Below are 12,914 nucleotides of genomic sequence, written 5' to 3'. Positions count from 1 at the left end.
CAATGAAGCATTTTTCCCCAAGAGTTGTGATTATGAAATGTCACCGTGGAAACAGTTGGAACATAATATGTGCTTGCTCGCTCTCCCCCCACCCTTCCTCCCCTCCCACCAGCCTCCTCACTTGCTGAAGCTATGTTTGCTGTACAAGAAAAACCCTTCTTGCTCCCCTCCTCCCTGCAGACCTGCAAAGGGCTGTGTCTGTGCCTTGCAATTATCATGACAGAAACAGATGCCCCCCAAAATATTCCTATTCATTAACATCTCCTTGGTACCTTGTAGCAATGCTAAACGTACCAAACTCAACTGTGTGTTACTGCAGCTACCAGAACTTCCAGCCTTCCTCTGCCAAATAATACCACTTCTGTAAAACGGCATTATAAAGAGGCTTTGAGCCAGTAGGAACCTGGTCTGCTGTTGCTATAACTGTCACCACAAGAAAGCTTCTACAGCAAAGCATAATTCCCCATCATGCATCTCTGCTGTCCTCTTAGTTCAGCTGTTCTGTTCCCATTAGTGTTATAATGAGAGCACAACATGGACACACATCTTCGCTTTTACGTGTGTCCTACCACCTAGAGGCAGGTCTTTAGATGATGAGTTCTTTGTGCTCTCCCTATGTTAATAAAGCATGATTTCTCCCTAATCATGATTTCTTCCACGCTTCTCATCAGCATCACAAAAGGTCAGAGCTGTCCACCTGGGAGTGGAAAGGTCAGCTCACTTTGGATTTGACATGTGGTATCTTGTAGCTCCTGGAATGTAATCAGCTCACTTCATATTTATTTTGTGTGACTGCAGCGCTATAAAAGAGCGGGGGATGTTCCAGAGAAATCTTCAGACTCTTCTAAGGAATATGCAAGCAAACCCAAGGGAAAATTTGAGCTCAAGAGAGTGGTATTGAGTAGATCTCTCTCTCTGGCAGAAAATCATGTTTTTGTTCTCAAAATCACGCAAGGGATTTAGATGCCTGTTGATATTTGTTAGTTTTAATTAATGGGAATTGCACATGAGAATTCCCCGGGCAGTTTTCTTGAATGTCAGGCAGTGGGGCTTTGAGGGCTGCCCAGATGAACCTGTTTGGTAGGACTTTTGGTATTTCCCATGCACTTGTTGTTAGAAGTTGTCCAAAGTCCCAAAGAAGTGGGAGTCCCAAGACTTCTCTGAGGCTAATGCTCTGCAGTACAATGCTTGGCTTCTATTTTTCCCCCCTGTGGTTTCTATTTTTCCCCCCTGTGGTATCTAATTTGTGAGCAGCATGAAAGGGATGCACCCTGTGGTCACAGAGAAGAAGATGCTTCCTGGTCCTCATGCAAGCCACAGCCCTCCAAGGAAGTGTCTTGCAGTTTCTGTTGTCCTCATAAGTGTCTCATGAGCAACCTCACATGCAGAGCAGTAGAAGCTGGTCTGATAGCACTTGCCAATAATAAGAACAGTCCAAGGAAAAGGAAAAATAGGTCCTTCGGATGGCATACACCAGTATTTGCACTCTGAATGCATCTCTTCAGCTGCTTTGCTCCTTTAATGACAATCCAGGAACAGGCATAGGAAATCCCTGAGACAGCCTAATGGACACCCCTCCTACTCTGGTCTCCAAATAAGCAATTTAAATTGGCAGCGTCTCTCATCAGAATTGTTAATTCTCCACCATGCGACAGCCTCACGTAACTCCCAGGCTCACCAGGTGGAGAAGAATCACAAAGACTTTCAATTTAAATGCTGCTTCTATTTCTGACATGCTTTCAATTATCTGCAAAGGCAGCCTATTGCTCACATCCCCTTGCCCTCTTCACTGATCCCTACATTGCTAACAACCCCTTTCAGCAAAACACCTTTCACTCAGGGAGGTGTACTAAGACAGCTCAAGGCAAGGAGTGGTTGACCCAAGATCAGGCTGTGCTGCAAAGCCATGGTAGTAGCAGGGATGGAAATAGAGCCCTGACATCCATGGCCACATGCCAACCTGCTGCTACCACAAGGGCCCCAGCATGTAAAGATGAAAACCTTTCATGTCCTACCTCCATTTGGCTCTTCTCAACCTGTGATGGGAAGAGCCAGAGTGCAAAGATATCACTTGGCAGTGAACAGTATTCATCCTTTCACCTGTGTTACACAGGCAGAGCCATGGAAAGGTTATCAAGTAGGGTAAGGCCATTTTCATTGTCCCACAAAGCATTTTTCATGTGTCCAGTGCCTCTTTTGGAGAGGAATTTAGGACATCTGCTATTTTAACCATAACGAGATTTGGATTTATCTAAGTGACTGTGACAAATTGCTGTCCCCAATTATGAGGCTCAATTCTCCCTCAACATCAAAGCAGTGTAGGTGATGAGGGAATCAAGCCCATTCATACCTGGGAACAAGTTAATTACTAGGCACTCAGACAAGCCTGTAACCTTAGAGAAGGTGAGTTCGGAGTGAGAGGATGAACCATCAAACTGCTGCCATCTGTTGATCTTACAGTCATATTTAAGCCTATCCATCAAAACAGGACACCCCACTTTGTCCCATCTACTTCCACCCAGTTTTCCTACTTCAGGTGGTGAGTCAAGAGATGATACTTGTGTATTAGTGTGCACTCACTGACTAACCTCACTGCTTCAAACTTTAACTTCCAGAAAAAACTGGTTTGTTCATTCATTCCCCTCCCAGATTATCATGAACACAAAGCATGTCTGCAGACCACACAGTATTGGTACAGAAACCTGCATCCAAATAACTAGACAGTCTGCATAAAGTAAAAAGAGCATTTAAAACAGTTGTTTGCAGAAGGCCACATTCCAGCTTAGTGCAAAAAAGGACAAAGATGTTTGTTTCCGACCTACAGCACTGCCTTTTGCTCACAAAGGTCCTTATCCCACCCTAAAGTGGTTTTAAAATTAAAGAAAAGTTTAATAACCTATGAGTCTCCATGTGCACTGGGGGTGGGAGGGGGAATGCTGCAAGACCCAAGGCATAACATTTTTATGTAGCTGCGAAGAAAATAAAGATGCCTTTGACAGAAAATTGCAACCCTTCATTGAAAAATCCTCTCAGAAAGTTGGCATTTTCTGCCTGTCTGCATTTGATAGGAAATAATGTTCTTCCTAGCACGTCTTTTGTATAGGTTTGAAAATCTGAAAACCCTCTGGCTAAAAACCTGAGAAACACGGGGGGAGGGGGGGAGGTGCTCAGCCAAAAATATTTGATTTGCCATTTTTCAGGGAAAAGTCAACAGCTTCTGCAGCACGTCTGCCACTTGATCTTGCAGGCAGACACGGGATTCACCAGGAGATGCACAAAGAAACCTGACATTATGGAGATCAGCAGCAGCGTTTTCTCCTTCATGCAGCTTTGCTTTGTACAGTGCTCTGGACTACAGCTTAAAATGTAGTCTGTGCTGAAAAAGAAAAGTCTTGAAATCCACACAAACAGGCTTTTAACCAAATCACCAGGTGAAAAAGTAGTTTACACAGAAATGTTCAAGACTAGATATATTTTGGGGTCAAATAGATATTTCACAAGCATTACCTAATAGCCATTTGAAAGAGTGGAAGGAGTATGATGATCACATAATTTCCATTCCTCCTCCTGGGACTGAAATCCCAGGAACACCAGCACCAGGTTTGGCTGTTCCCAGCCTGAGGCAGGCTGGGAACTTGGGCTGATCCCCACCATCCCCAGCCTGGAACTGCACCCCACACAGAGCACAGGATCCTTTGTGGGGTGCAAAAAGCAGCATCCAAGTAGCCCTGTAACCATGACAACATTCAAGCTCAAAAATATACGCTTTTCACCTCCTTGTAGTAAAAATGAAATATCAATAAAGGATGGAAGCCACTTTCTGCACATTTCCATGTTCCTCACAAGAAAGTCCTTGGGAATATCTCAGCTCTTCAGTATATGCAAATAAAAGAGGCAGAGTCCACATCCAGTACCAGCTGCTTCAGGGTCGGCTACTTCCTCTATCCTTCTTTCTAGCTTAAATAAAGTATCTGAATTTCTTTAGCTCCTTTGCTTTTAAACATTCATCTTAATATCCCAGATAGGTTGTTTTTCCTTCTTTTTTTTTCTCTGCAACCCCCCCCCCATCTTCCTCTTAAAGTGAAACACTGTGTGAGGAATCACAGTCTTTTTCCTGAGCACACAATGACTGTGATTTGAATGTCAACCTCTGCAAGCATGATTCAATGCAGGATTCACTTCTTTCATTCCCCAACTGCAGAAGAAGTTATACAGTTCCATTAATTTGGTATGCTGATGCTAACAAACCTTCCCCCCCAACCTCACCATGGCAATAAGGCTAACCAGAAACAGGCTAATGTTGGGGTTGATCCTTTGAAATTTCTCTAACTTAGGTTGCAACAAGATAATGAAATAGTTAAAGGACTCAAAACTCCTCACTTTGAGAGAAAATATGAAAGAAAAGTGTCAGCTGCTGCTCCTTGTGAAACAGGACTTGAATGTTTTAGCATTTACACTTGCACTGACTGTGGCTGGTATGGAGAACCATGTGAGTGTGCCAGGAGCTGTAGCACAACCAGCAGGTCTGGGATAGCCAGCATCCACCTTCATTTGAAAGGTCTACAAATCAATGTGTAATAAAAATACCACTTTTCTCCTGCTGCAACTTCTCATAACAGTGAAGAAAAGGATCCTCATTGAGCAACTCCATGGTGAAAAAACACCATAAGAGGGCAAGAAGAACTCTGCTTAAATTCCTGTCACAGCTAGGGGGGCTCGATGAGAGGCTTTCAAAGCACTTTATTAGAGGGCTTTTCGCATGCTGTTGGTCTGTCTTTAACAGCAGCTGCAGCATCACACTGCACTCAAGGGGATGGAAGAGTTATTAGGGCTCTCCTCATCACTGCTGGCTTTACATTAGTCAGGATCAAGAAAGCAGACAAGGGTGAAATGGGTAGAGAACAGAGTTAATCACTGTAAGGATGCCTTTAATGAACTTGTCCTGAAGAAGACTGATACAAAGCGATGGGGAAAGACTGGGTGAAAATGTTGGATTTGGCCACTATCTTCTGCAGGTTTCATCCTTCTGTTGGGCATTGCCAGGAATGTCATGGTGCATCCAGCTTTGTGTAGGACCCTGGTGTGGCCATGGGCAGAGCCTTGCACTTGAATTACCTAATAACAAAATAGTGGAGCTCTTTATCTGCACTGCATAAGGATACTGCAAAGGTAAATCCAGCAGTGGTGGTGAATGAAGCTAAATAAATGGAGAGACTTTGCACCTATTACTCCTATTCTTGTCAGGCTTTTAGATAACATTAAAATTGTAGTACTGCCAGTTCTGCACTCTTTTGAACAACTACAGAATGTGCTGAGGTCTGATTTCATTTTAAAACATATTTTAAAGAAAGAAATCAGTGAAATTACAGCTCATATTTCCTGCAAAGGTACTGAAAATTCAGGTAAGAAAAAGAACTGCATAGTTTTTAAGTGTTGCTTTGAAAGGCAGAGACTGCAGTTTTATAACATCAAAACCTCTTTCATCAGAAAAAGAGCTATTATTACTATAAATGCCAGTAGCATTTCAGAGGAGTTGTAGCAAATGCATCAAAACACACATTTAAGTCCCAACAGGGTCAATACCAGTTTTGCACCTGATGGAGAAGCAGCAAGCTGTTTTGGTCCATGTTACCAAGAAGAACATATGTACATACTTCACACAGAGGTGTTGTGTCTGAAGTGGTTCTTCTGCATTGTGCTCAATAAATGCATCTTTTTCTGACCAAAGAAACTGGCAGGGCTCCAGCATGTTAAAACCGGAGTGAAGAGAAGATTGCTCTTCTGTAGCGAAGGCAGAAACAAGCAAGCAAATCCCAAACTAAAATTACAAGTAAATTTTGCAGTGCAGCCACTGAATGGGGCTCAGACTTGAGAGGCCGGGTGATCACAGATTGTCAAGCGAGCACATCTGAAGGTGCCACCAGCCTGCAGACAGGTCATGATAATAGACTTAATCCATTGCAATGTGAAATGAAATGGATCAGCTTACACCACTGCTGAAAAAGGGCTGAAAGCAAGCAGATGATTTGTTGTAGTTGAACTGAAGGCACTGTGGCTTTCTGAAATGCCGTGACCCCAGTGCTCACCAGCACAAGCAATTCCTTAAAAACTCAGAACTTTACTTTCCATTCAGTTTGGTCACTTTTCTTCCATTATCTCCCACCTCCCACCCTTCTTGTTGTCTTGTAATGGCATAGGAGGAGTAGCCATCTCCTACAAAGTGCTCTACAAACCCTAGCAACTATGTGCTACCATAGTACAAACAATAAATAAAAGACCTGAGTTTTTGGTGACACAGAAGCTTGAAGCACTGAATTGAACCGATTTTTCCCACTAACAGAATAGGATTGCCTGCAGTATAGTGTTCTGCTAGAGCATCTTCTCCAGCAGTTTCCAATACACTCCTAAGAACCATGAACAGCCATGCAGGCAAAACCTCTTGCACACATGAACAGTGCAGCAAAATGGACTGCTGCAGCTGTCAAGCACTAAGAGAAATTAAAAATCCAATGTCCCAAACTATCTGTGTTACTGAATATCCTTTAGGGCTTATTGTTCTAGTCAGCCTTCAGTGGCTGAACCTTTGGAATATTAGATTCTTATTGAGATTTGACAGGCTCTGTAGAAATTCTGAAGCCTTCAAGCTGCAGCTTAGATCTTACTAGAGCCATTGGCTCCTTTCAATGCTTGAAGATGTGCAGGTCACTGGGGAATGCTTTTTGTGCTGGATCTTTGAATTGCTGGATGTTGCCATGATGTACCCCAAAGAGATGCTGCTGAGTGCTTGTGGAAGTAGAACCCAGTGAACCTGTGATTTGCCTCCTGAATAGAAAATCCCCAAGTACAAGCACTACCTTAACTATGAATTCCTCCTCCATCTCTCCCATTTGCAGCCAGGCAGGAGAGGCTTTTGTACCATTTCAGGCAAACCACTAACGTGGCTAAATCAGGGGATCAATCTTTTTTCAATGCCCAGGAAAAAAAAAAGAAATGCAGAGAGTGAATCAAAGCTGTGATCCAGGCTGCCATAGCTGAAGCGTGATGCACATAACCAGGGAACGCAAATATACCTTTCCCTGCATAAGAGTAAATTATATAAAGACCCAATCCCATGAGTATTTCAAAAGGCAGCACAGGTGGGGCTCTGGCTGCAGGCAGGAGCCCTGCCTCCCCTTCTGCATCTCCTGGGAACAGGAGGGCACAGAGCATTCTCCTCCCTGTGCCCCAGCAGCAGCCAAAGGTGGGTGATGAATGCAGAGCAGCATGGCAACCTCAAGCAGCCTTTTGTCCTGCTCGGACAAAAACCGGCCATAGAAAGGTGATTTGTTGCTGTCCAGGGCTATTTTTATTTAAGGGGCACTTTACTGGTAAGTTTCCCAGCCTGTACAGAGTGAGCTTGGAAGCAAGATTAATTTCAAACATCAAAAATTATTTAACTGTTACCAGTCTCAGCCTATTTTCAGGCTCAAGGGAAGCTCCAGAGTATCTGTTGCCTGTATCTCAAGGGTTAAGAAAAAACAAAATCACAACTACCCCATTTTTCGATGCGATTTCCTGCTCCTCTCAGCAGACCATTTCATTTCCTTCCTAACAGCTATAGTTTGCAGGTGAATTTTAAGCAGAATTTCTTTAAAAAATAGTTACCCCCAAGCAGCAGCTCTCTTCCCACTTGGGAACAGTGTGCTCCTGCCAGGCTGGGCTCTCTCAGGGCCTCTCTCAGCTAATGTGCCACCTGATGAACGTAAGAGATTAATGTGTGCTGCCCAGAGACAGAGTGAACACAGGGAACCTCATTTAGAAAATGCAGTGTCTGTTTGTTCCCCCGTAGCATCTTTTTGCCTTCTGATGGCCTACATTCTCAGAAGAGGCTCATGTATCACGGGCACTAGGGGCTGACCTTGGGAACAAGCAGCAGAACCTGAAGATCCAGGGGACCTGATCTATGATTTCTACAGTAAAGTAGAAGGAAACATCTCCAAGCCACTGCTTCAACTCCTGCTGCCTCCAGTATACAGCTATCTTTCTCCTTCTGGGCCAGGCAGGCAGCTTTGCCTCCTGCACATCACGCAGCACCTCGCACAGCACCTCACACCCAGAGGTGCTGTGTCCTGCAGAGATAACCATACCTCCCATCAGACAGGACAGCAGAATCACAGGCATTTGCAAGGTACGTATTTTCACCTAGTAACTCCCACACTAAAATGCAATACTTTTTCTTAGGCAATAGAATTAACCTTTGGAAAGGCATCCAGTATTTACCAAGAGATTACTAGCAATATAAACCTATTTGTTATATGTCTGTGCTTACACTAGGCATATAGATATTAATATTTAGCCACATGAGCTCCAGGAACCAGCTCTGGCTCTGAAGACAAAATTCAATGACAGCCTCTTCCACCCCAACCCAGTCCTGTGGAACATGAAAATACTAGTGACTTTTAGGTACACAAAGGCTTGTTTTCAGAGTGCAAATGACTCAAAAAGAGACTTTGACATACTGCTTCCCTAATGCTTTTGGCCGGGTGTATTTTAAGAAGTTGTGACTCAGTGCTCCAGGCTCTCTCTGCTACTGGAGTGATGCCACTGGAATCAACAATTGTAATCTCTCATGAGTCTGTTGCTATTAGAGGTTAAAAAGGTTGATTTTGAAAACCATGGATTTCCTAAAGGAACTGAGAACAGAGCCTGTGTTGGAGTCCCCAGGTTATTGCCACTTGGACTCTGACTTGGGTTTACTGCTTATCTCTTACTCTGTCCAGTGTACAGTGAGACACAGGAATAGCCTGTCATTGTGCAGCCATCCCTCATGAGCTGCACATGATCATGTCCTTTCCTGCAAATACTCCTTACACAAGACCAACAAAATTAGATGCTTTTATAAGAAAAGTATTACCCCCCACCTCAAGTTTCTTTGTCTGCCATTAACCAGCATGTCAATTGTAGCACTGGGACAAAAGTCACTTAAACTGGGACAAAACAAACTTAGCCCATGTGGAAAAAAATTCCTGACCTGACATCTGATTCTCTCTTTCTTACTGTTATGTTTGCCTCTGGAAAATCCACCATGAGATTTAGTAGTGTATTAAGACAAGTTACAACTACTGAGTAAAGAACTGGCTTTGACAATTAGATCTGTTACTTGTATATTTTTATGGTGTATGATGCCATAAGAGCCTGGGATAATATTTTTTTATAAACTTATATTAAACCAACAAAGACAGCTAGCACAGGCTTCTTCTCTGAAATTCCCTCTTTGCCTAAGAGTATGTCCCATCAGCCAGAATTTATTTGCACTCCACACAACAGAATGAAGCATAATGGGCCCATTTGGTACAATGCTGCATTAGTTAATGATCATTTATGCTGACTTGTTACCCATTAAATTCCTAGCAAAACTTTCACTGGGTACAAGCCTCAGCCTGAAATATTAATTCCCTGCTCAGCACAGTCTTTCCCCCTCTTCATGCTATAGACGGTCAATGCTGAAATTAGATGATCCAGAGGTTTCTGGGAAGAAGGCTCCTGCCATGTTCATCTCTAACCTCATATAGGATATTTCCTTCCTTCCCAGAGGAGGGGACATAGTAATGTCACAAGTCTTCTGGGTTGAGTTGCCACTGTAGCTATTTGCTATTACTCTGGCCCGCTGATTGGAAAGTACCATCAAACAATCTTCAGGACTTGAAATGAAAATAGATTATTATTTCTTGTCTGTTTCAACTCCCATGTCTAGCAATAAGAAACACAAGCAATGTTTCAGGACCATGAGCCTCCTGCTGAGTCCAAGCACACTCATGACAATAGTGTAAATTCACAGGACTACAAGTGGAGCAGTCTTAATCCACATGCCTTGTAAGTAGATGACTCTGGAAAATGGGAAAATTCAGATTTTGCAAAAGGAAAATATGAAGTGGCTGAAGGCAGCTTCTAAGAATATGCCAATTTTGATTTTAATGCTAAGAAAAGAGGTTAAGAAAAGTTTCAGGAAAGATTTATGATGCTTGAAAACAGGTTACAGCATCTTTTAATATGTCCATTTCTTATAAGCTTTGAGCTATGAGGGAATAATAGGTGAAGGCAAGCCAGCAGCTAAAAATACACAGAACCTATTTTATATTAAGTTACCTACTGTTACATAAATGGTTATTTGTGACTTAAGAATGAAAGGCAGTTATGTATTTGTCAGGGAAGGACTGTGTTAGAAATCTTCAAACTGAGCTCTGGAAGACCCAGCTAGAAGACAAAAAAGACACAGAAAGGAAAACTTTCAAACCAGACATTTGTTTTGAAATTTCATGGAGATCAACAATTATCCCACTATCAATCAAGAGACTGTAGAGGATTAAAGTGTACTTTGCTGAAGATAGAAATCTTACAAGAACTTGTGTGGTACTGACAAGTCTTAGCAGGAGTAAAGCAGTCTCATCTTTTGTAGTTTAGCCTTAAGGAACAATCTGGATACTTTGCACCATTTCTTGTACTCTCAGCCCAACACTGAACATTGTAGCTGGTGTTTGTCTGGCAACCAAGTCTGCTTTGTAGACTGCACATAAAAACGCCAAGTAGTCAACAACTGAATTGGTTGATTCTTACTGATTTTTCTGGGATTCTTCATGAAGACAGTGCCTTTTCTCTATGTCCCAGGTGATGTAAGTCAGTAAGACTCCAAAGACGTTATCAACTTACCCCTTGCTAGAAGGAAAGGATTTCTTTCATTATTCTTTTAAAAGATCGATTTATTTTGTTCATTTTTCAGGCCACAGTTCTGTATGGCTTGTTACTGAAAAGTGTGTAGGCTTGGATTTCTAGATCAATGAAAGAAGCACTGCATGTACCACAAACATTTTGAAACGATGCTTCATGAAGTTTCCTTTGGATTTCACAAGGTAGCTATTGTCACAGAATCACAGAATCCCAAGGGTTGGAAGGGACCTCAAAAGATCATCTAGTCCATTAAGTAGTAATTGATTTAAAAGCCATATTAATGAGGAGTAACAGCAATGTAATTTATGGAAAATTACAGTTGTGTCACAGTTACTCTTCAATAATTAGTTACTACTTTTAAGATGCAATACTTACAATTTAAATTAAATATGAATACAGAGCTGCTGGTTTCAGAGTGCTGTCATTTGACCCATGGAAAAGTTGCTATTATAAGCATAAATCCTTTGCTCTAGATGCTGCAGATGTTTTTTTTTTTCTTTAACAACTACTGGTGAGGTAATAGGTCACTGTAGAAGTTGGTTATGAACTGTGGATGCTTTCTCCTATGTCATGACTCTCAAAAAGCAAAGCCCATTGCAGTGGGAAGACTCCTGCCAGGTCCTAGGTAAAAAGCATTAGCAATCCTATCCTCTCTTTGCTTCTCAGGCACTGAAGTCCCTTCAATTCACTTTGACTTCCTGTACAGCCAGAGGTGCAGGAGAGCTGAATGAGCAGAGAAGGATAAACCTCTTCCACGACATATTTGGCTACAAAGGGGTGGAGAGGGCTAAGAAGACTGGTTCTGCTGAAAGCACCAAAGATCCAGCTGTGCCCTGTTGTGCTGGACAAAGATCAGAACTAGCAGTGAGACTGAGACCTGTCAGACAGGAAAAGCCAAAGAGTAGAAATTTCCCTGACATGAGAGTAAACAGAGGGCAAAAAGAGATGAATCAAGGATGCTGCATGGAAAGTATGAGGTTTAAGGTAAAAATAACACAATTGTGACTTTAAAATGTGTCATTATGAGTAGCTTAACATAGAGACATGGTCTTGCAGTTGACTTGAGATGGAAGTAAGTATCTCTGAGAGCACTACATGAGATAATATCAGAAAGAGTAATGTTACTGCCTTATAAGATCATTGGCCTTGGAGCAAACTGGATACATAACATGGATTTACGAAGGCTCTCTAACACCAAACTAACCTGATCAACTTCGTTTCCCCAGCACAAGTTCTTTCAGATCAGGAAGGAATTAAAACTGGTGTACAGGTTCTTTGGATTTCAAGTAGTTAAAGTGAAGTCAAGTTAATACCTACTGTGTTTAAAAAATCTTCCTTTTAATCCTTCCACAATGCAAAGCTGTCTACTGTACAGCAAAAGCCTGTCAAATACTGATTTTTACTGCACATATATCTATTCCTGTAATAGGTAACCATGAAAAATATGAGGGGGCGAGAAGGCACTCTGCTACTATGCAATAGATTTTGTATCCATGCACATGAAATATTAATTTATCATTCTTCAACAGGGCAGTACTTTCTTTATCAGGGATTTATTTTAAAAGCCTTTCATACATTTCTCTGCCTTTTGCAAACAATAAACTGAGCACCTTTACTATTAATGGATCAACCCTTACACTGTTCTGCTTCTCTGGGAGTGTTTTTGTACTGTTGTTGGTCTTAGCACTCTTCCTGATGTTTTATTTTGTTTGCCTTTTCTTGGTGATATATAATACAGCTAGCTTGGACCTCCTGTCTACCCTTGAGGAGCTCTTTGGAAGTCTGGAAGAGAACAGTCCTTCTCCCACTGCAGGAGGGAAAAGCAACCAGATGGGCACATCCTCACAAAGATCTTCAATCTTCCAGCAGTGGCTGGTTCTGATTCATCTCACATTTATAAAAGGCCATTCCCCACACAAAACTGCATTTTGGCAACCCGGTAGCAGTAAAACTTTCAGGGGAAATGAGTGGCAATTACAAGAACCACGTGATTGTAGCCGCAGATCAACATGAACATAGGGTTTCACAGACTGCCACATTGCACCCTGTTTGTGCTAGCAGAAGACACTGGGGCCAATTAGTTACATAGAAAATACAACAGCTGCTTGTATCAGGGCCTCACACTCAGCAGAACAGTTTCTAAACAATAGATGTCAAAACTGCAGCAGCTTTTTCTAGCCAATATCTATCAATGATATTTTTTATACATT

Source organism: Melopsittacus undulatus, chromosome 10 (assembly GCF_012275295.1).
Source record: "Melopsittacus undulatus isolate bMelUnd1 chromosome 10, bMelUnd1.mat.Z, whole genome shotgun sequence".
Taxonomy (NCBI): Eukaryota; Metazoa; Chordata; class Aves; order Psittaciformes; family Psittaculidae; genus Melopsittacus; species Melopsittacus undulatus.
The sequence above is the reverse complement of the archived record's forward strand: the minus strand, read 5'-3'. Positions refer to the sequence as shown.